The 25,461-nt window shown below is 38.2% G+C and overlaps 1 protein-coding gene across 6 annotated transcripts in view; it reads right to left on the reverse strand.

The window, feature by feature from the left end:
* Positions 1 to 25,461, reverse strand: part of cnot2 (CCR4-NOT transcription complex, subunit 2) — a 131,472-nt gene that overhangs the window by 103,743 nt on the left and 2,268 nt on the right. The window contains exon 2 of one of the 6 annotated variants that reach the window (XM_080191207.1): positions 24,577 to 24,735. The exons of 3 other annotated variants lie outside the window; for them this stretch is intronic. The gene's annotated coding sequence lies outside the window, so the exon portion shown is untranslated. Of the gene's footprint in view, positions 1 to 3,915; positions 4,016 to 24,576; positions 24,736 to 25,461 lie in introns of those variants that run through there. 2 more of the 6 variants (XM_080191208.1, XM_080191209.1) reach the window with 2 other exon arrangements.

Below are 25,461 nucleotides of genomic sequence, written 5' to 3' on the forward strand. Positions count from 1 at the left end.
TTGTGCATCATGAAGCAAACTTGCAGATGTACTGGACCAGCTCAATGTGTTAAGCAGTTCAGCACAAGAGGCTGCAACTGTAGGTCAGGCCTCTGCTGCCATTAGAAGAAAGTAGATCAGATGTTTAATTTTCCATGTAGAGCCAGTGGTGAAAGGGCCAGGCGTCTGCTACTTGCTGCATGCTGGAAAGGTATCATTACAAAAAGCAGCAACTAGAAAGAGTGACATAAGAAATCCACAGGCAGATAGGTTATCATAGCCAGAAAGATACAACTGAGCAGAAGACCAGCAGAGAACTAGATGGAGCATGAGACGTAAACAAAGTGACAGCAAGAGATTTGGATATAATCTTTCTGTCTGAGATCAAGAACAATATTGATCAATTATTGAATATGCAAGATAGGAGAGATCAACATGGTGTCTCTAAATTAACATTAACCAATAATTGTCCTTATTGGGATTCCTTCTGAGTTCACAATTATAGTTTTAATCACATCTTGTGAATTGAATTCTCTTCAGAGCCTCCTCTCCTTCACTAATTATCTACTTTCAAGGCCCCAGCCACAATCGACATGCCAAGAGGCAACAAAGCAAACAAGGCAAAACCTCCTTAATACCCTAATTTTGGACAGTTTAGCAGGATCTGTATTACTTGTAAATAACCTGTCTCTCAACACATGCAAACTAACGTACCAGCATTTGTGTATTTTTGTCTCTTGTTACCTGCAGAATAGGCCAATTTACTTGTGGGAATACAATTAGTCTAAAGGACCAATGACTTCTGCTAACACATGATCAATGTACTCTCAATGCCTACATGCAGGAGGCTTCACGCAATCTCTTTTTTGCTGAACTAAAAAACAGTGCTTGTGTATTTAATTGCATGGACCAGTGACTTTGGCAACTACTATTCTACAGACTTAATCCTGCATCTTGCAACATTGTACCTAGTATATCAACCATGCTGTTGACAATATTTGCAAGAGCAAGGACAAGAGGGCCAGGACAACTTCTCACCAAAGAAGCCGGCAACACACCAATGTATCTGCAAATAAACACACGCACTTTGCATGACTCTGTCCAATTGTTGAGGCTCCCAACAGAATCAGGGCATGCACTCATATGCTGTTTAAAAAACAATTTAGTGTCTTGGCAATCTTATACCTGAAGCCATCACTTAAAATGTGTTCCAACAACTAAAAATTGGTGATATTCTGAGACTTATACGTTAGATCTTCTATTACTTTTTCCTACAAACATTACAGGGATGTAATAGCAAAAATTTTTTTAAGTCCTAAAAGGCCAACATTGTTTTTAATGTTGTAGCTTAAAAGTTGAACACTAATAACCACACAATGAAATATTGAACCAAAGATAAAAGCAAAATACTGCAGATGCTGGCATCGGAAACAAAAACAGAAAATGCTGGAAGATCTCAGCAGGATTGACAGCATCTGTGGGGAGAGAATAGAGCCAGCGCTTCAAGTCTAGATCAGAGCTCAGAGCTCTGACAAAGGGTTATCTAGACTCAAAATGTTGGCTCTATTCTCTCGCCACAGATGCTGTCAGGCCTGCTGAGATTTTCCAGCATTTTGAATTATTGAAGCACACCGTGTAGAGGAATTGTAGTAGTATTACTGGCGTTGATTATGATTTTCTGAACCTTGGCTAAGGTACAATATTTTAATCAGCCACATACATAGATAGGTACTGTGATTCTTTTCAAGTTTGTCTGCAATTAAGCAACAAACGTACAAATAACTTTCTGGCATTTTAAGCTAGTTGTGATGCCACAACTCTAAACTTTTCTAACTGACTTATTAGTGATAACAAGAAATCTTACCACATTTTTTAAAAAATGATGGCTAAATTTACTGATTACTTTCTGGGGAAATAAGGTAGGACAACGGGCATACAGACCTTTCCCTTCCAAACCCTGCTGAAATGATGAGAGAGAGAAGAAAGTATCTTCTTTCCGTCAGCTGTGTTTCAGTTGGAAGCATTCTTACCCAAATCAGAAGGTTGAGTGCAAATCCCAGTCCAGAAACTTGGCCATAAAATCTAGACTAACACCCTAACACAATACTCAGTATTAACAGCACTGTTAATGGTGCCACCTTTCAGATGAGATGTTGAGCCAAGGTCCTATATGCTCTTTCAGGTGAGCATAAAAGATGGTATTTCAAAAAAGAGCTAGGGTATTCTTCCAGGTGACCCAGTCAATATTTATCCTTCAATCAACATCACTAAATCAGACAGTTCATTTTGTCAATGCCATGTTGCTGTTTGTGGGACCTTGCAATGCACAAATTAGCTGCCATGTTTCCTACATTACAACAGAGATGACAGTTCAAAAGTACTTCATTCACTGCAAAAAGCTTTGGAATATCCTACAGTCGTGGAAAGCACTATGCAAATGCAAGTCAGTCCTTCTTTATTTTGGTGCAGGTTTTCATTTAAAGCACATTAATGAGGGATAGCCATTGGCTGCACTAAACAAGCCTGAGTATCATTGGCTAGGCAAAGTTATAGATCTTTGATCATTTCCATCTCTTGATCCCTTCCATCTCCAGAAATCTTGCTTACTTGCATTGGGCACCCGCTGCCACATATGCCACTGACTCTTAAACAATCCCTTCAAAGTTGCATTATTATTTTCCAAATTCATTCACTGCATGCTATGCTTTTGTGGTATCAGATTTATCAATCCCTTCCCCATTCCTCGCTGCACCTACCAATATTCTGCGGAGTAGCAGAAACACGTGAAAGCTAACAGTATCAGACAGTCATTCCCTCAATATTGCTCAGCAACATATCTACATCCTCACCAAATCCCTTTCGCAAACTCAGTGTGGACAAGCACATCAATATCCTTGACCTACTGAAAACTAGCTCACCAATTATGTTTCTCCCTCTCTATAACATAACCCAGCTTTCCTACACACTTTGATGTTTATTTACCTGAAATTCTCCTATCTTACCCCACCCCTCCCCCAAAAGTGCCTTCCTTGCTTCATTCACTCGCCCTCACCAGAGCACAATGTCTTTGATGATAACACCTACCTCTCTCTGCCACATTGGCTCAAGGAGTTGCTATAATATCCTGCCTGTTTATCTGACATCAAATTCTCAACATGAAACTTCTTACAGCTGAACACCAACTGAATGCCAGTCTCTAGTCTGGCTCACATTCAGTAATCCTCCTCCCTCACTGCTCACAAATGCTTCTATCTCTGTCTTACTACTGTTAAAATTATCCACTCCTTAATCACCTTGAGGATCAATTTCTCTAAACCTCTACGTTTCATCTTTTACAAGGCTCAGCTAATCCCTAGACTTGCAGTCCACGTACTCATTACTGCTACACTCCAGTAGCCCCTTTTGTTGACAAAACATGGCGATGGCAAAATGAGACATGATCTTCTTCAACAGTAGGATACCAACCTTTCCCTACTTAATCCCGATTACTAATTCATACTGCTTTTCAACTATAATTTTCTGACACTGTCTTCTTAAACCTCTAGATCTTGGATCTCTCCCAGTTTTTAAAATTTTCTCAAATCTTATCTCTTCTACCTTCTCATCAGTCTCTTCTCCCGACGCAAATCATAAGGTCTCGCACCATTATCTTTCATCACTGAATGTAACAACATTTTTTATGCTGGACGTACTAGAAGCACCAACATCAGCAAGCTCCTCGACTGTGAGTGTAATCATACTCTAAGCCCAGTCAAATGTTACACTCTTCATTAAGAGTCATTAAAGCTTTATAAAAGCAAAACATTTTTTTTCCCCAGGGTGCTACGGGTCATTATCATTTTCTGTTGGCCAACACTGACATTCTACACTTTGATAAGCACTAAGAAGTTGCCAAAAACTATTAAATGTCAAGGAAATTCATAGATGCAAAGTTACCTGTCATGAAGATCTTTTCACTTTGTGATACCCACAGCATTGACTTCAACCTTGAATTTGGTTGAAGAACTAACACATAGGTTTGGCAGAAGTTTGTGTTAGGCACTAGATCAAAGAACAAAAAGACATAGGTAACAACTTCCTGCTTACTTCCTGCAGTGGACAGATTCAAGAGGAAGATTAGGCTAGTCATGATGTACCTGAAGAATGGGAGGGTTCCATTCTTGTGACACTGAAGGTAGTTCCAGCAAAAGGGAAAATGATCTTTAAAGTCTTTAACTGAATCACAATAGCACTAATATTGTTGCACAAAGGAAAAAAGAGAGCAGTAGAGAAAAAAAATAAATATAGACGGTGGGGAAAGTGTGTGTTCAAGACTTCAGACAGAGCAGGATTCGTAAAGCTGTTGGAGTAAACCAGAAATAAAAAAACAATTACTAATAGAAGTTAAAAAGGAAAAAGGCTCAAACAGGGTGAGAGTTAAAAAATTCATTTAAGCATCTAAAAACAAGTTACAAGACAGGAAAATGGGGAGGCAATGGCTTAGTGGTATAATCACTAAAACTATTAATCTAGAAACCTAGCTAAAGTTTTGAGGATCTGGTTTAGAATCCTGCCACAGCAGATGGTGGAATTTGAATTCAATTTTTAAAAGTCTGGAAATAAGAATCTACTGATGACCAAGAAACCATTGGCGATTGTCGGGAAAACCCACCTGGTTCCCGGATGTCCTTTAGGGAAGGAAATCTGCTGTCCTTATCTGGTCTGGCCTACATGTGCCACAGCAATGTGGTTGACTCTCAACTGCCCTCAGGCAACTAAGGATAGGCAATAAATGCTGGCCAGTTGGTTACGCTGATGTCCCATGAATGAATAATAAATAGTTTAAATAAATCATCAAGATTGAGTGATATTCTTATGAAGACATTAGATGTTTAATACAAACTAGGCAGAAGTATTAATAACCATGGAGCAGTGTTATGCACAATCAATAATGGAGGCAAAGTTTAGGTTGGGGTAGGAACGGGAATTTAACACTCCAGATTATATTATTTTCAGGACTGACAGAAATGAGGGCTGGTGTGATAGTACTAATGATGGATAGTATCACATTGTGAGAACATCACAAGGTTGCATGGACTTGCAATAAGGAGGATTTAATATGGTTAAGAGTTAAGAAAGAAGGAAAATGTTCAAGTGCACTGCGCATTAAAGGTCACAAAATACTGAGAAGGGATAGATCTGCATACAACTTAGAGAAATAAACAAGGGCGTAATAACATTGGGTGATCTTAACTATTCCAAGCTAGACTGTTAGGAAGATAACACAAGTGGTCAAAGTAGGGAACAAACTTCCTTGACCAGTATGGTCAACCTAGCCCAACATGGAAAGAAGCACTTCCTGATTTTAGTTCTGAAAAATAAGGTGAATTAATTGATGCAAGAGTGGAAGAATTAGGAAACAAAAGACAGTATTTCAAATAAGAATGCTGCAGTAGAAAAAAGCAACCATCAGTAAGGCAACTAACTTAGCCCCAATTAAATGAATAGCAGTTAGCAGATAGGACTTTGGAACAACAATAACAAAAATTCTCAATTACAGAAGAAAAATCTTCCTATAAATACAAAACAAGCCTATTAAATGATAAGTTCCATCTGATCTCTTCTAATAATATTCACAACCACCTCCTTGCTGTACCATTTCCACTGGCCTCTGTACTCTCATCGTCATGATCACCAATAGGCCATCTTTTTTTTTCCATCCCTCACCATCACATCTCCTTTCCCCCTTGAACCCCAGTTTCTTCTCAATCGACCCCTGGAAAAACTCTTCCAGGTTGCTTTCAAATTTCCAACTGTTAAGGCTTTGGCTCTGCCAATCACAGATAGTTTTATGGCTGTCCATTTTCTGACCTTACGTTTGATGCCTTTTACCAGCAAAACCTGCAATCTGTCTCTCACGTCAGTTGCCCCCCTCCCGCCCCCCCCCACCCAACATATGTCCCATCTTCATTCCTTCAAGTTCTTCATCACTCCACCCACTTATATAAAATCTTACCTGTTGCCCCCATATCCATGCAAACCACCACCCATCTCCAAACTTTCTTTTTCTCCATCTTCTATGGTTGTGGAGTCTCCTCCCACATTTGCACTATTAATTCCTGAGCTCTACTGGAATCCCTCAAATCAGGTTTGCCCAGTCACAGTACCAAACTGGCCTAAAGTCACAAATGACTTTTTCTGTGACTGTGACCAATCATCCCTTTCTGCAGCTTTCGATGCTACAGTCGTCAATGGGATTGTACTTATTAGGTCAGGCTCCAAGCCACTTACCTATCATTTGGCAGCTGAACATCTCCAGAAATGGTTTCACTTCCCAATTATATGTTGCAACCTCCAGAGTCCCATAAGGAATTATGTTTAACCCTCTTCTCTTCATCCATATGCTCTCCTTTGACAACATCTGCAGACACTGGGTCAGGTTCCACTTGCAAGCCAGTGACACCCAGACCAATGTTGCCAGGCTAACTGCCCAACAGCCAATTTTGGATGAGTTGCAATTGCTCCAGTTAAACATTGGAAAGACCAAAGTCACTATCTTCACCCCAACACAACCTCCATCCACTCACCACAAAATCCACTCCCTCCCCAGTCACTTCAGGCTCAGTCAAACTGTTTACAACCTCAGCAAGCTAAGGGGATAGTTGGCATTCAAGATGTTTTTTAAAAATTCTACAAACATAAAAAATAATCTTGTATAGGATGAGGGTATGACAAATATAATAAATAAATACCTTGTGTAAAGTCTGCATCAACTATTTTTTAAAAATATTGGATATGAAACTATAGATGCACTGGAGAATGTTGTGGAACAACTGCCAGATATAATTGGCTGAACAAAATAATAAAAAAGTAAACGTTTGTATATTATCGGATCCTGATGTTAAGATTGATGTAGGAGAAAGTCAAAAAAAGGATAGCAAGGGTTCCAGCCACAATTTTTCGAACATCCATAATATACAAATTGTGCCTGGGCAGTCACCAGATAGCAGACAATGTATCCCTCTATACAAGAAGGAATAAAAGAAAGAATGGGTTACTGCAGACCAATTATTCTAAAATTAGTTATAGGCACATTTTTAGAACTTCAAATCAGATTTTCAAATGCATCAGTCATTCATGAATAGCAAGCTTAAATTTCTTTAAGGGAAGTTGGTTTCATAATGCTTTTAGAAAAAGACACTGGATAAAAGATAGATAGATGTAGACCCTATGGCAGTTGATAAAATGTCTCTCACAAAGTTTGTCAGAAAAATTCAAATGTATGGTTTAGAAGAAATGCAGCAGCATAGATAGAAAGTTCAAAAACAAGAAATAAAAAAGAGGCCCAGACAGGCATTTCTGTGGCCACTCCAGGATGGTGTGTTGCCTCCATGGTGCCAGGGTCAAGGACGTCTCTGAGCGGTTGCAAGTCATTCTTAAGGGGAAGGGTGAGCAGCCTTAGGTCATTGTACGCATTGGTACCCACAACATTGAGAGGAAAAGAGATGAGGTTCTGAAGTGTTAGGGGGAGAGAGGCAGAAAACTAAAGTGCAGGGCCTCGAGGGCAGTAATTTCTGGACTACTGCCAGTGCCACATGCTGGTGAGAGTACAAATAGGAAAATTAAGCAGATAAATGCGTGGCTTGAGAGCTGATGTAGGGGGCAAGGATTTATATTTGTAGATCACTGGGATCTCAGGACTGGCAGTTCAGCGTCCCAGGGTATAAATGCTATAGGAAAAATAGAACAGGGGTAAGAGGGTGAGTTTTTGATTAGGGAGAACATTATGGCAGGTACAGAGAGGGGATATAGTCGAGGGTTCGCCCGCTAGTCTATATGGGTACTAATAAGAAATAAGAAGGGGGAAAATCACCTTGATACGATTATACTATAGGCCCCCAAATAGTCAGTAGAAAACTGAGAAGCAAACATGTAAGGAGATTGCAGGTACGCCAAGAAAAATAGGGTGGTATTAGCATGGGACTTTAATTTTCCCAACATTGGCTGGGGCAGCCATAGTATTAGGGTCTTGGATTAAGAGAAATTTGTTGAGTATATTCAGGAGGAATTTCTCATTCAGTATGTGGATGGCCCAACTAGAGAGGGGGTAAAATTTGACCTCATCTCGGAAAGTAAGGAAGGGCAAGTGCAGAAGTGTTAAGTGAGGGATCACTTTGGGACCGATGACCATAATTCCATTAGTTTTAAGATGACTATGGAGAATAACAGGTCTGCCCCAAGTAAAAATTCTAAATTGGACAAGGTCAATTTTGATGGTATCAGGCAGGAACTTTCAAAAGTTGATGGGGGAGTCCGTTGGCAGGCAAAGGGATGTCTGATAAGTGGGAGGCTTTCAAAAGTGTGTTAACCAGGATTCAAGGTAAGCACATTCCTCTTAGAGTGAAGTGCAAGGCTGACAGAAGTAGGGAATCCTGGATGACTTGGAATACTGAGGCTCTGGTCAAGAAGAAGAAAGAGACATATGATATGCATAGGCAGCTGAGATCGAGTGGATTCGAATGGAGTATAAGGAGTGTCAGAGTAAAGTTAAGGGAGAAATCAGGAGGGCAAAAAGGGGACACGAGATTGCTTTGCTAGATAAAGGAGAATCCAAAGAGCTTCTACAAAACATAAAGGGAAAAACAGTAACTACGGAGAGAGTTGGGCCTCTTAAGGATCAACAAGTTCACCTACGTGCAGAGCCACAAGAGATGGGTGAGATCCTAAATGAATATTTCCCATCACTATTTACTGTTGATAAAGGCATGGATGTTAAGAAACTTAGGGAAATAAATAATGATGTCTTGAGGAGTATATTGCAGAGAAATGCTGGAAGTCTTAAAGCGCACCAAAGGAGTTAAATCCCCAGGACCTGATGAAGTTTATCCCAGGAAGCTATGGGAGGCTAGGAAGAAATTGCAGGTTCCCTATAGAGATATTTGAATCATCGACAGCCACAGGTGGGCTGCCTGAATTTTGGAGGGCAGCAAATATTGTGCCTTTGTTTAAGAAAGGCTGCAGGGAAAAGCCTGGGAACTACAGGCCAGTGAGTCTAACATGTGCAGTGGGTAAGTTGTTAGAATGTATTCTGAGAGACAAGATGTACAGCATTTAGAGAGGCAAGGACTGATTAGGGACAGTCAGCAATTATGTCTCATGAATTTGATACGAATTTTTTGAAGGGGTCACCAAGACGGTAAATGAGAGCAGTGTAGTTGACTTTGTCTACATAGATTCTAGCAAGGCCTTTGATAAAGTCCCACATGGTAGGTTCTTGCATAAGGTTAAATCTCACGGGGTCCAGAGTGAGGTAGCCAATTTGATATAAAATTGGCTTGATGACAGAAAACAGAGGTTTGTTGTAGAGGGTTATTTTTCAAACCAGAGACCTGTGACCAGCGGTGTGCCTCAAGGATTGGTGCTAGGTCCACTGTTGTTTGTCATTTATATTAATGATTTGGAAGAGAATTTAGGAGGCATGGTGAGTAACTTTGCAGATGACACCAACATTGGTGACATAGTGGACAGTGAAGGTTAGCTAGGATTACAACAGGATCTTGATCAATTGGGCCAGTGGGCTTATGAATGGCAGATAGGAGTTTAATTTAGGTAAATGCAAGGTGATGCATTTCGGTAGATTAAACCAGGGCAGGACTTACTCAGTTAATGATAGGGCATTGGGGAAAGTTGTAGAACAAAGAGATCTAGGGTACAGGTTCATAGCTCCTTGAATGTGGAGTCATAGGTGGACAGAATGGTAAAGGCAGCATTCGGCATGCTTGGTTTCATTGGTCAGAACTCTGAATACAGAAGTTGAGATGTCTTGTTGAGTTGTACAAGACATTGGTAAGTTCACACTTGGAATACTGTGTACAGTTCTGGTCACCCTATTATAGAAGTTATATTAACCTGGAAAGAGTGCAGAAAAGATTTACAAGGATGCTACCAGGACTTGATGGTTTGCGTTTTAAGGAGGATGGATAGATTAGGATGTTTTTTCTCTGGAGTATAGGAGGCTTAGGGGTGAGTTTAGAATCTATAAAATAATGAGGGCACAGACAGTCAACATCTTTTCCCAAAGGGGAGTCTAAAACAAGAGAACATAGGTTTAAGATGAGATGGGAAGAGATGAAAAAGGGTCCAGAGGGGCAATTTTTTCACACAGAGAATGGTAGAAAGCAGAGGGTAATGGTGGAAGGATGCTTGTCGGACTGAAGACCTGTTACTAGTGGTGTGCCTTAGGGATCAGTGCTGGGCCCATTGCTGTTTGTTATCTATATCAACAATTTGGATGAGAATGTACAAGGCATGATCAGTAAGTTTGCAGATGACACTAAAATAGGTGGTATTGTAGAGTGAGGAAGATTATCAAAAATTGCAGCAGGATCTTGAGCAGTTGGGGAAGTGGGCCATGAAATGGCAAATGGAGTTCAATACAGATAAATGTGAGATTTTGCATTTTGAAAGTCAAATCAAAGTAGGACTTTCACGGCGAAAGGTGGGACCATAGAGGGTATCGTGAAACAGAAGGGCCTTTTGGAGTTCAGGTGCACAGATCCCCAAAAGTGAAGTCAGAGATAGATAGGGCGGTGAAGGCGACTTTTGGCATGCTGGCCTTCATCAGTCAGGGAATTGAGTATAGAAATTGTAAAGTTATGTTGCAATTGGTGAGGCCACATCTGGAGTATTGTGTTCAGTTTTGGCCACCTTAGCCTAGGAAAGATGTTATTGAACTGGAGAGAGTGCAGAGAAGATTTACAAAAATGTTGCCAGGACTCAAGGGATTGCATTATAGGGAGAGATTGGACAGGCTAAGACTTTTTTTCTTTGGAGCGTAGGAGAGGTGTATGGGGCCATGAGAGGCATGGATAGGGTGAATGCACTCAGTCTTCTTCCCAGAGTTGGGGAATAAAGAACTAGAGGGCATAGGTTTAAGTTAAGAGGGGAAAGAATTAACGGAAACCTGAGGAGCAACTCTTTTTTTTACACAGAGACTGTATGTGGAACGAGCTGCTGGAGGAAGTGGTTGAGGCAGGAACATTGACAACATTGAAAAGGCATTTGGACGGATACAAGGACAGGAAAGGCTGAGAGAGATATGGGCTAAATACAGGCAAATGGAGTTAGCTTAGATGGGCATTTTGGATGGCATGGACCAGTTTGGGCTGAAGGGCCTGTCTCCATGCCATAGATTCTATGGGTATAGAGCAATATGGGTCAAATGTGGGCATTTGGAATAGCTCAGCGGTAAAAACTGGGTGGCACGGACAAGCTGGGCTGAAGGGCCTCTATGATTACAGTTAACAGGTATTGTTTTGCATTCCATAAGATTAGTATGAAGTTTATCCCAGGGGTAAGTGAGTAGTCTATGTATATCCTTATAAAATTTGGACATGGATGCAGGAATAAAAAATTGTTAATGCAGGTTTGGCAACAGCAAGGTAAACTATACAATAATAATAATAATAATATGCAGATAAGTTAGCAGGTAAATAAGTTGCGGATGCAATTTCATGCATAGAAATACATTGTAGCACAGAGAGATAAAGCTAGGAATGGGAATGTACATTCAAAAGAAAAGCACAGAGGGTTTGGAGGAACAGAAAGATTGATGGCTGCAAATACATAATTCCTCAAGAAGGAACGTAAACCAATAAAAAACAATTGCATTTTATCAATAGAATATAGATTAAAAGAACCACTGTAAAAAAAACCACAATCTATAAAGAGCACACGTAATTGTCAAGGATATTCCATGAAAATAGGTAGACTTCAGATACCACATCCATTTGAACTGGAGCAGGGACAGATAAGAAAAAACCTAACAGTTTTTTTAAGCTACAAGTGTTTTGTTAGACTCAATAATAAATGACTATTTCTCCAGGTATAAGGAATCACTAATAAGTGGTCATTGATTTAAAATAATCACTAGGAGGTTTGGAGAACTTCTTTTCCACAGTAAATTACGAGAACATGGAGGCAGTAATCGAGATACAGCATTGAAACTCAGTCTATTCATCTGCTACGTTCCCAGACCAGGTCCCGATTCTGTTTAGTGCCAGAAAAGACCTCAATTTGTTGCAATCCCAAACCAGACACCCAAATCTTGTCATGATCCACCACTGCCTCCTGACTATGAAACCATTGTCGATTGTTATAAAAACTCATCTGGTTCATTAAAGTCCTTTAGGGAAGGAAATCTGCCACCCTTACCTGGCCTGCCATACATGTGACTCAGATCCACATCAATGTGGTTGGCTCTTAATGCCCTCAAGGATGAGCAATTAAACACTGGCCCAGCCAGCAAACCCACATCCCATGAAAGAATAAATAAAAAACACCAACATCCAAAATTAACATGAATTAGCAGGCAAATTGTGCAGGTTGTGGTATGTCTGAGCACATTAAATTGCAGGCGCAACCAAGACAGGTCCCCCAAATTTTCTCAGCAACCTGCCCAGCATCAGTAATTACTGAAGGTCACAAAATCTCTTCAAACTTGATTCTATGCCTGAGGAATCTTGGCTTTTCTTTTTCTAAGACCTCTGATTTCTCTCAAAAGCTTTTCTGACTCAGATTGCGCCAACTGATCATCTTCCAGTTGCTCAATCTCTTCTCTCTTGACTATATCCCACTGGATTCACAAGACTGCAACCCAGCATTGTGCTACTAGCACGATTCCCGCTTTCTAGCTGGTTTTGGGACTCCACTGCTCATAGGCTTTCCTTTGCCGGGGGGGGGGGGATTCAAAGCTTACCTTAGTATTCCACTGCTCCATGATCAAACATGGCACAGTATTTTTTTTCTTCATATACTAAACATTGAACTATCAAACACAAAATAACTATACAATTGGAAGAATAGTTCCAGATTCAATATGAAGTCTACTTTCTTTACACAGTATCAAGAATACCACAATTTAAAAATACCAAATTACAGATGGATGGACAAAATGCAGCTAGAAATTCCTAATGTTATCTCCTCGGAATTGATACACTAATCAAGTTGCAATTACCTGGAATTTCTTTTGAAAGTACTCCAGATTCAAGCACTTTTTGCTTAAGTACCAAAGAATAGAATATTTTAATGGTTTGCTATAACACAGGTAGTGTTCACTTTCTCAATTTCCCAACCAAAAAGATACATATATACAAAAAGGAAAATATTGTGGATGCTGGAGCGCTTAAATAAAACAGATAATGCTGGAAAAACTCAACAAGTCTGGCAGCATCTGTGGAGAGAGAAACAGTTAACCTTTTGGATCCAATATGACACTCCTTTGACAGTTGCAAAGAAAAATTATATCAGACACAAAACATTATTTCCCTCTTCACAGATGCTGCCAGGCCTGTTGAGTTATCAGCACTTTCTATTTCCACTATAAGAAAAATACACAAAACTGAAATACTCGTACAAAGTTAACAAGAAAGGGAACATTATATTTACTCTAATTCTCTCTTGAAAATACAAGAATTCTTCAAGATCAGAGGAAGGAGAAAATATTTTCTGATGTTCTAAATGAAATGTTAAGTGTTATTACCTTAGAAGACCTATAAACAGGCTGTCTCTGTTTCTTTTAAATGCATCACTATTTTTTCCCCTCTCACATTTCAACATTAGGAATACCATAACACAAAACTAAAGATCTAGAATAGAAAATACGTAATATTTAAAAATGTATTTTTTGATTCAAATACTTTTAAAGACAGTGGTTGTTCCACACCAAGATGGGGACCACAGTACAGTGAACCCTGGGAGTGGGTGGTGGGGGGGGTGGGTTTGGATAGGGTGTAGAGTTTTATAATTAAAACAGAAGTAATTTATTTCAGCATTCGTAAAAGTTCTCTACTCCTGTTGTTGAATCCACTCAGGCTGAACCAGAGCACACAACGACATGGTGTTCTCTTCAAATTTCAACTGAGTTTCAAGCCACAAGGAATATCCACCATTAAGATGGCTTAGTTCCATCAATACTGCCCTTGCTCCTTTAGACCGTATCCAATATCATGCTGCCTTTGATTGCATTGTTCAAAACTCCACCAACCATTACATTTGCACTGTCCTGCTCACTCTTGCCACGTCGGCTTACAATTCTTTTGTAGGCTTGGTGAACTTCTGCAATTTACAACAAACCTACCAACCCATGTTCTTCAGTCACCTAATGGCTATCTGCTGTGCTTTTGGTCATCACTTCAATTTTCTTTATTACTTGGCATCAGTTTCCTCCTCATGAAGCATCTTGCAACATTTTCTATGCAAGGGGCACAATATAAATCTGAGTCATAATTGGTTCCAAAATAGTCTGCTGCATTTAAAAGCATTTCATGACATTTTGCAATTAGAGCAATAGTGCCTATCACCTCAATTCACAATGCTATTAGTTACTCTTGAAATACCATCGGCAGGAGCAAAAGCTGCAGATACTTTGTTGCAGCCCACTGTTCGTAATTCACAATCCACTGTAGCATCTACTGCCTCACAGGGATTCCTTAACAATGTTATTGTTTTTTTGGGGGTTATTCTGACTTGCATGAATACATTTCAATCTAATTAGGGATGTCTAAAATAATGGAAGTCCATTCAGTTTTATACTTCATAAAATCTTTGCTTAATGGGATTTCTGTGTATTTTGGGTCTTGGGTCCAAACAGTTTCTTAAATTGAATCAACATTGACAGTAGGGAAGACATGACTGAAGCACAAGTAACACAGCTCCAATTCAAGCAGCATAAGGTTCCTTTACCAACACCCTTGTTCAAAAACTTCAAAATAAGAACTGACTCCAGACACCATGACTGATACGTAGAGATCTTCACTCCTTTAAATTAAGTTTGCCCAACTGAGTAAACTCAAGTTAACAGCATTAATAGCAGATTGTACAAACTCTTACTTGATCTTTCAATAGGACAGTATTCAGGTAGTGAACCCCTTTTCCGGCATCCTAAAATCCAAAAAGACCCTAAAATTGGCTACATTCGAAGATGGCACTCTAGATAGCAATTTGAATCAAACCCTTTTATACTTTGTACTTTATTTTAATAGTACACCCAAATTCTGACACACACTCCATAGCTGAACTTCTCAAGAGTCTATTATCTGTACTTGTTTTTAAGTGAACAAGAGCACCAACTATATCTGAAGAATGCCTTGAATTCTGCTCAATATTATACTTGGTCAACAGAAAGGAAACAAAAGGCGGCAAACTCTCCAAAACAAGTACAAATAACTATTTTGATGGTTTGGTTAAGAGATTGGAAAACAAAATCTACTCTTCAAAAATACAAGACCTTCAATGTCAGGTCGAACAAACATAAGTCTTCAGTTTCATGTCTTCACCAACAACACAGTTGAAGTATGAGTTAAATTTGAAACTACAATTTTCTGATTCAGAAGCAACAATGCATCCAATGCTAATTTTTAATGCCTATAAATGCATACAGAACAACCAAACAAAATCAGAATTTTTTTTTATTAATTCAAGGGATGTGGGCTTTATCCATTTTTGCTCGAGAAAGTGATTGGCCAAATGCCTCACTTTTCATGGTAAACAGTGCAAAAAAAAATTCAATCACTTTCAGATTCTTGTTCCTCTCACTTTGAAACTAGATATTTCACTTCCTCATTACCAACCCATCATCTCCTGATCAGTTTACTTCTCAATCTCCTTCTGCTATTTTTAAAAGTCCAGGGGAAAAAAAATGATAAACAGATGAAAATGAACAAATTCCAAAAGGGATAGTAATCAGTAGAGCCTCAGCCTAGGATGCTTTCTTGATTTGAACATTGCAACTTCACACAAATTAATTCCGATGTCCAATACTATCAAAACAGGAACCCCTCCAGTCTGATTTCCCATTACAAACACAGCTATCATGATTGAGCAGAAAATAACATTAAACTATGTTAGTTAGTAATAACTCATCATAATTGATTTTATTATTTTACCAAAACATTTGTTGAATCTTAAAACAACATAGGCTGCAAATACACATATCGCACTAGCATGAAATAACCTTGGTCTGCATAAATGCTGTAGTTGTGATGCAAATCCAATGGTAAGCTCCCACTGGACTACGGATTTGCACAATTTAGCACTGATATGGAACAAAAGCTCTCTGCACTGATATTACAATTGCAGTAACCTTATACTTAAATGCATACAGTTTTGCCAAGCAGGCTTTAAAGACTTCCAGGAAAAATACATTGCACTACACTACATTCCACTCTCATGCTTTTATCCCTCCCAAATTAGGTATAAACAACAATTCCAGTAAGGAAAACTGAGCAAGTTCATTGGGTATAGAGAAATAACTAGCAATAACAGACAATTATCACCTCTACAAGGGATAAACCAACTAGGATTGTGCTAAATATCATGGAAATTAAACACTCCTTTTGATGTTATTTTTATCAATTTTAATATGCAATTGAAGTAGAATTGCATATGCAATTTGTGTGTGATTTCCACACATTAGCTATTTAATATAGACATATATGTCTAGGGGAAGGCAATACACTAGTAGTTGTGTCGCTAGACAATTAATCCAGAAACTCAGCTGATGTTCTGGGGACCTAGGTTCAAATCCTGGCATGGTGAAATTTGAATTCAATAAAAAAAGTACCTGGAATTAAGAATCTACCGATGACCATGAAACCATTGTCGGAAAAACCCATCTGCTTCACCAATGTCCTTTAGGGAAGGAAATCTGGCATTCTTACCTGGTGTGGCCTACATGCGACTTCAGAGCCATGGCAACGTGGATGATTCTCAACTGCCCTCCAAGGGCTAGGATCGGTCAATAAATGCTGGCTAGCGAGCCACCAATGCCCACATCCCACAAATTAAAAAAAAATTACATTCTTTAGACTAGTTATTTTCAAACTTCACTGCGGGGACACCTGCAGCAAGAACTGGCACAGTCTATGAGGCCCAATTTTAACTTCTGAATAATTCACATATTGGTTGCCCATAGAAAGCAGTCCCATCAGAAAACATAATAGTTGGTATTCAGCAACAGAAACAACAAACTTATGTTAGCCAGCAAAGAAAACTAAATTATTATAAATTTGATAATTTTGCGACGGTTCCTGGACATCAATTTCAATATTTTTGCTTTAGAAGTCTGTTTTAAAAGTGCTCAAATCTTTATTCAACATTCTTTAAACTTTGCACAAAATAAACATTTTTAAATTATGTGTAGATATCAAAAGGTATGGTGCCATTTGATTTGGGAAGAAACTGATTTTTTTTAACCAACTCATCTACTGAAAATTCAATAATTTAAATTAAGCAACATAACCAACAGACAACAAACTGGAAATTTAATGTACATAAAATCATGAATCAGATCATTCAGACTTAACATCAAATTAAAAGTAGCCTTGTGGCCAAACATTATGGTGTATAATAATCATTATTTGACAACTGACAGTAATTTGTTGAAATGTTTGTATTCCAACAGAAATATTTCACCACGTATGTATCTACAATATTGATCAACTAATAGATATAACATGCTAGATTTCACTAGAGAAATAATAGTGAGGCCAGAAGTGCTTAGATCATAGAAACCCTACAGTACAAAAAGAGGCCATTTGGCCCATCGGGTCTGCACCAACCACAATCCTACCCAGGCCCTATCCCCGTATCCGTACATATTTTACCCACTAATCCTCGAAGCTATGCATCTACAGTCAACTTAGCATGGCCAATCAACCTAACCTGCACATCTTTGGACTACGGGAGGAAACCGGAGCATCCGGAGGAAACAAGCGCAGACACAAGGAGAATGTGCAAACTCCACACAGGCAGTGAGCCAAGCCGGGAATCGAACCCAGGTCCCTGGAGCTGTGAAGCAGCAGCGCTAACCACTATGCTACCGTGTCGCCCACTTGCCATTATTGAAGTATATATTAACTAGTAACTACAAGGAATCACACACACACAGGTAAATGTAGAAATCAGGAAACTGCTGTCTAGGAAGCCCAACTCACCCAGAAGCTGCACTATACAGGTATCTCATCAACAGAGTCATCATTAAACACCATTTGGTTGCCACACTTACCTGATAAGATCACCAGAAAACAATACAACCTGTCTATTCCAGTTTACGTAAATTTTTAACGCTGTGATAACTGCCAAACTACCTCTCTGAAATGGAAAGTGAACTTCTACAATTCCTTCAGATGTTAATGGTTAAAGTTTCAAAAACACTTTCTTAAAAACTGTTTTTAATCACTTTTTCTCTCAATTCCATCTTTCTTTCCTTCTGTAATTCAGTTTCTTTATCTGATTTGACACAATATTCAAACTAACGATTCTAGTTCAGACATTGCTTCGTTGTTAAAAATTTTCAAATTCACTAGTTAAGGAGATACACAGTTGTGTGCCCTCCTCACAAGTCCCAGACCCACTGCACCAAAATGGTTCCTCAATTACAGTAAGTTTCAGTGCAAAACCCTATGGAAAGTCTGCAGGCACATACAGGTGTAATGAAAAGTCATTCATATGTTGTCAAAGATAAAATACAGCCAGTACTTTGCACACAACATCCACCAATATACTGTAACCTTTTCCAAAAAGTATAATTAATTCTCTACAACTCTTACTATTCTAATCATGCATGTGAAAATGGCTTTTTAGACTCCGTGGCTATCAAAAACTAGCAACTCTGAAAACAGCTACCTCAGAATGAACCAACTCCAAAGTTGGAGACTAATTGACTAGCTCTGTCACAAAGTATGATGGACCGAATGGTCTCCTTTTTTTTAAAATATACTGCTTTATAGTACGATGCAACTTTGATGTGGCCTCCATGCCATGCAATCTAAACTCAGTGCTTACTGTGGATATTTATTAGAAATTCAAGAACACCAATGGCGGGGGGGGGAGGGGAGGTTGCTGATGTACCAAAACATGCAAATTGAAACAAATTTATAAGAAAATGAAGGGGAAGAGGAGGAGAAGCCAAAAACAAAACCTAAATTCAACAATACCTTCAACCCAAAACTAATAATTTAATAAATATTGACCTTGGACATAGGCAATACTGGTTTATATATTTCCCATATGCATAGTGTGCAAATCCCAGACTTATCCGCAGAAATTTTATGAATTATTCAGCAACTAACTGAAATCAGTACAGTGTGAACCTAAAATTGATACTGAAATAGAGAAGATACATTCATTTTGAAGATAATTTCAAACACCCAGCCTTGCAGAAACAATGTAATAATTTTCCATCAGATGCTAAAAGTTTTTGAACATTGGCCTACAGGAATTTTTACAGGAGTTTTAATTGACTGAATTGCAACAAGCTATCCTCTGTCCCAACACATTTTCAGCCTTACAAGAATTTCTTGAAAATATGATGGACTGCAAAAATGTGAAACTTTGCATGCCATAGAACTATTCAAGTTTTGAAACTTACCACCTATGGTTTATAGCCTCACACTAACACTTTAATGTCTAAATGAAAAATTATTCATCTTTTTAACATTCACTTTCTACCAAAACAGCATAGGTATTACACCTCGGAAAATAAAGAACAATATCCATAGAACAATTACACTTCATTTGCAATATTCATTTTACAAGCATTTCAGATATTTTCATGAACCATTAATTTCTTAATGCACCAACTCTTTACACACAAATTTCATTTCATTAATTAAAGTACAAAAGAAGTTAAAGTGCAGGCAAAGTCATAGTAGAACATAGAACATTACACAGCAGTACAGGCTCTTCAGCCCTTGATGTTGTGCCGACCTGTGAAACCAATCTAAAGCCTATCTAACTTACACTATTCCAATATCATCCATGTGTTTATCCAATGACTATCTAAATGCCTTTAATGTTGACGAATTCAGTACTGTTGCAGGCAGGACATTCCACACCCTTACAACTCTTAATGTTCATAAAATGTTCACAGGGGAAGTGGTGGCCTAGTGGCATTATCACTAGACTATTAATCCAGAAATTCAGCTATTGTTCTGGAAATCCAGGATCAAATCCCACCATGGCAGATGATGGAATTTGAATTCAATAATAAATATCTGGAATTAAGAATCTATGATGACCATGAAACATTGCCGATTGTCAAAAAAAACCCATCTGGTTCACTGAAGTCCTTTAGGGAAGGAAATCTGCCATCCTTGTGGGGTCTCAACTACATATGACTCCAGAGCCACAGTAATGTGGTTGACTCTTAACGGCTCTCTGAAATGGCCTAGCAAGTCACTCAGTTCTACAAGAGCAACTAGAAATGGGCAATAAATGCTGGCCAGCCAGTGATGTTCATGTCCCACAAATGAATTTAAAAAAAGTGGTTCCAGGAATTCTTGAGTAAATTTTACAAATTATGAATTAATAAATTCAAAATCCTGTATAGCTCACTGCTTATGCTTCTTCTGGACAAAGTTCAGCTTCAAGAACTCAAATTCAGTACCTTATTTACTTAGTTTGTAGACCCTCACAGCTGCCCATAATACATTAAGAAAAATGCAACACTATAATAAAAGCTAGCAGGAGTATTTTACTGAACACACAGCATATTCCAGAATGAATGTATAGAAATTCAAATCCCTGAAATTGAATTTATCTATGCTGTGATTCTGAGCCTTTAGAAATTAAGAGATTAACTTTCTTGCTTTATCTGGCATCATTACCTACTTTCAAGCTGAGAGATGATAAAATGATCATAATATTAGACAGGTGTGCAAACATATATAGCAAATGCATATAGCTGATGTGATTTTAAACTATGAGGCTGAGAAATTCCAATTTAATGTTGAACAAACTCCATCTGTGCTGCTGGTTCTGGAACTACCAAGCTCCTGGCATCAAGTTTTATTATGCTTGGCAAATTAGATGCACTGCTCAGCACTTGCCAGCAGTTAGCTCTCAAAATTTAAACCCTAATCTGTAGTAGTGACTAAAGTCAACTCTGCACAAGACATGAGGATATAATCCAAATATCCCAAAATCAAATTTATTTGATTTATTCAACTGTGACTTAATTCTTCTGAGGGAATGTTAAATGTCTAAATAACTCCCAAAGTGGAGTAGATTTAAATTAGATATCAGTAATAGAACAAAGTAACTAGCAAAAACCTATTGAGAACCACCGTGTGTTTTAATTTTTAAAGTACTTTTAATGTAGTTAGTATTTGATTTAAATTAAGCATTGAACAACTACAGCTTAGCTGAAAATAGCCTAAAACAGAAATATATTTTAGCATGAAGCAGCAGGAGAAATAAAATATTCTAAGAAAAGTTCCGTTTCATTGGAGAAATTATTCCCAACTTTTTTTTCATAAATAGTATGCAGATATAAGCACATATCTAACCTAAAGTAGCAGCAGAAGATTTGAACACAAAATTAACAACAAAGCTCCAGATAAGAATCAATTCTGATAAAAAGGTCTGAAAAGTTAACTCTGTTCTCTCTCTGTAAATGTGACCTGACTTGATCATTTCCAGCATTTTCGATTTTTATTTCTGATTAGGAGCATTCTTCCTCCACATGGTAGAAGACATGCATAATAAATAGTTGGATCTAGCAACTTGTGTCATGTCCAGATTTTTAACAAATTATTTGAACCACCAGTTAGATTGTGAGTTATAAAAGGCTAGTAGAGAAAAAAAATCTGAAGAATATAAAGGGTCCAAATGTCACATTAACATAGCAACCAAATGTATATCATGTGGAATGCAAGGCTGAAAATGTGCTTTAGCTCTTGACTTACTTTTGGAAGAAAATTTCAGCATTTTCCATCTGGAGATTAAATAGATAGAAGCCAGTTTAACAAATCATATACATTCTGTGGAAGGGGCTGGCCCAAAACCCAACGGCTGTTTTTCCTTATGAATTGGACAGGTGTTGAAATGGGTAATGTGATCATGGGTTGTACAGTGACATTATCACTTTAAGTTGTTAAACCTAGGCTTGGGGGGAATTTTCAGGGTCTGGTCACCACAGGCACAAATCCCATTATGGCCACAAACTCTCAGAAGAGGGCCACAATGGTATTTGTACCAGGGAGATTTCAGAATAAGGTCTTTCCCACCCGACCCTGACAGCAACATAATCAGGTATCAATCTGAAGTGACAGCCACTGGCTGGTCAGGGACATGGCTGGCACTGCCATGGAGCAGGCCCTCCAAAGAACCCCAAAGGGATACCTCTCATTATGTTTGGGGGAAGCTGCATTGCGGGAAGGGCTGGGCTCTGATGCCCCAGTGTCTGCGATGATAAGACAGTTATCCGTACAGTAAGTGCTGGGAGGGGGCGGGGACGTTGTCCCTTTATGGTCAAGAGTTGGGGGTGTTTAACTGAAATTTGTAATTGGATTATCCAGTGGAGCTGACTTTGCATCTTTAAGCCATGACCCTCAGGAACAACAGGGCAAAGCACACACTCCTTGCTTTTTTTTTGACCAAGTGTCAAAGGTCTGAAGAGAAAACCTGGCTGTTTCTCTGGGGAGAAACACGTCTGTTTTCAGTTATAATCTGACACTGCCATATTTTAAGAAAATACCTCCCTTAAAGTCTATAGCATTAATAGTGTTCTCAAGTTAATTTTGTTAACTTGTGCCATCCACAATCAGAGCATGGCAAAAGTACAAAACATAGTTTAGCTTTGCATCTGAGTTTTCAATTTAGTTTTGAGTGTGGCTTAGTTCAATAGTGTTATGCATTGGAACTACATCAGCAATTATAATTTTGGTACAGTCTAGAATTGAAGACCACTCTACTTTTCTGACCCCTGGGAAAAGTATTGTAACACGTATGCTTACCAGATGTAAAAGAACAACAAAAACTTGGTCAATTACACATTGCAAGATTTAGTTTAAGAAAAAAGTTCACTAAAGAAAAAATATTCACTAAAGAAAATTAGCAGGCCATTGTTATTTGAGAGACCTTGCTATGTGCAAAATGGTTGATGCATTTGTTTACTTAACAGTAAGTGTACTTTAACACCACTTGTAATGTGCAGTCTCTCGCTTTCAAAAATGTTTTCAAATTACTCAAATTCAGATGAAACTTCTCAAACAGCATCCTGGCTTTTGCAGGTTGTTTCAACAAACATGTCATGTTTTCTCTGACCTGTTCTATCATGACAATAACATTAAAAGTCCTATCTGCTCTTTTACAATAAAGTTCACTTAGTTATCACTGACTGACTAGAGGAAACTACAAAATAAATTTACCCCTAAATTAAGTGTAGTTTACCACTTTAATTTATTTAGAACAACAAAAAAAAGTTTGCACCTTGTAAATGTTATTCAATCACCTAAACTATGCGCATTGTTTAAATTTTGGTTGAAGTACTTTCTGCCAATTATCAGAACAAAAATATTAAGTCCAGAATTCATGAAGTTTTGCTCTTAGAGTGGTGGTTTGAAAATCCAAACAATAAATACGCATTTGGTGCAATGTTAAAAGTTGACTAACTTCTTGCAGTACTGAAACATGGATTTTTTTTTAAAGCTGTTCTCTTCATTTAGATGAAGCTTGCACTTTGTGTTGACCCCCAAATTGCCTAGGGTGGGTAATGGACATTTTCCTTGAATTTCTACACTCCTTTTTCTCACAACAACAGTGTTAGGTAGGGATATAAATAAATCAGATACAGGGTGAAAGCAAGTAATGAATGGCCCAACTAAGGTACAAAAATAAATCCCTAAAGGCTTCAAGTTCAAAATTATTGCTATAAGACAAGATAATAATGGAATACCAATCAAATTAACCGAACATGGCATCCTGGTTTAATATTCTAAAAACAAGTGTCACACTTTCATACTGATTCTGCATAACTTCACATCTGCACAGAATATTAAATATTCTGAATTTCACAGGGCTTCCAAACTCCACCAAAATTCTGAAATGGCAAGGACCATCTCAAACTCACCCTAACTCATTCAGTGTTGTCTACTAAATTGACACAACCAGACTTGGTTCTGAATTCTGGATTCTTGACAAAACAGCCAACATATTTCTCACATCTCCCCCACATCCCATAAAATGTTTCTGCCATGCCACTAATTAACTAGCTTTCCTCATTACACTGATTGCTAGACTGGCTAGACAACTCTCAAGCATTCAAAAGAAACTAAAAATTTTCTACTTCCTGCAAACAACACTTATATATTGTTGGTATTTGTTTGAGAAGGATACTTCAGCTTGTCATCACAATGGAGTTAATCTAAGTTAAGGGAAAAATGTACCACATTAAGTAGAATACCAGTTTGTGGAGCAGCAGATGGGAACAGGGATCACATTTTACCTCAGAAGCCTGCTATAATACATGCAAAAGAATTTTACAACTCTACAGGACAAAGACCAACTTAACATCTTTTTTTAAGTAATGTGCCATTACTGAAAGACAACTTTACTTAATGGACCATGAGCCCAGCTTGATCTCTGCCGTCAGGATCAGCATCTGCAGGGAGGACTAAAAATGGAGGACACCATCAGCAATTCCAACTCAATATACATATCAACAGTTCAACAACATTTTTAGCCAGCTGCAGGAGTGGAATTACATTTCCTAAAATTAAATGTACAACAATGTTAATGTCACTACATCTGCAACATCATATGAATTCTGATTCAAACCTTTCCAAGGAGAGGTGAGGTTGGTTAATTGAGATTCTAGTGACTCCAAGTCAACCACTTGCCATGAAAGTACGTCTTAAGAAGTCATGAAAAACTGGTACGGCTGTGGGTTGGTCTACAATATTTGAGCAAGAATAAGGATGAAGGTGCCATTCTTCACTTTAAAAAAAGAAGAGAGTGTCACAGTGAAAAAAAACAAAATAGTTATCTTGCCAGTTATTATCTTCAAAAGGTAGTCAAACGTTTTGATCTCTTAAAAATCAATAATACTAAATATCAAGTCAATAATAAACATTTGTCTTTCTCAGTATACTCTTTAACATAAAATAAAGCCATTTAGAACATACCCTATTTTCCAATGCTCCTGGATAACGTAAGGGTAAATGGTATTCAATATAGCCTCTCCTTATCCACTTAAAAATAACCAAATCATCATTTCAACGATTCCAATAAAATGTGCTTTGAAAGCTTGCAGAATCAGAATTTTCACTCCCTGGTCATTGCTGAAAAGAGATACATGTTATTGAAGCTTTTTGTCTTGCATTCATCACTCCTAATGAGTGCAAACAAAAGGCTTTAGCAACATGCCTCTCTTTTTAGCAACATTCAAGTTCTGTACTCTCTGGTCATTCATTAAAGGCAACATGATTGTTTTCCAATAATGCAAGATCACAATACTCTGTTGGTTAACTTGTCTTAACATTTTACTGTCAATCTCCAATAATCCTCAAAGTTTTATGATTTAGTGCATCAGGAACATGCCCGAGGAAAAAAACTTAAAACAATACTTTTTAAATTTGTGCAATAGTCCAAGCATTACCATTATCAGTGATTGATCAGTTTTAATTTCTAACAGTGAAGCAGATCCAAGTACAGGATCACGAA

The sequence above is a fragment of the Carcharhinus amblyrhynchos genome, chromosome 6 (genome assembly GCF_965287045.1).
Source record: "Carcharhinus amblyrhynchos chromosome 6, sCarAmb.v2.hapA, whole genome shotgun sequence".
In the NCBI taxonomy this organism is placed as follows: domain Eukaryota; kingdom Metazoa; phylum Chordata; class Chondrichthyes; order Carcharhiniformes; family Carcharhinidae; genus Carcharhinus; species Carcharhinus amblyrhynchos.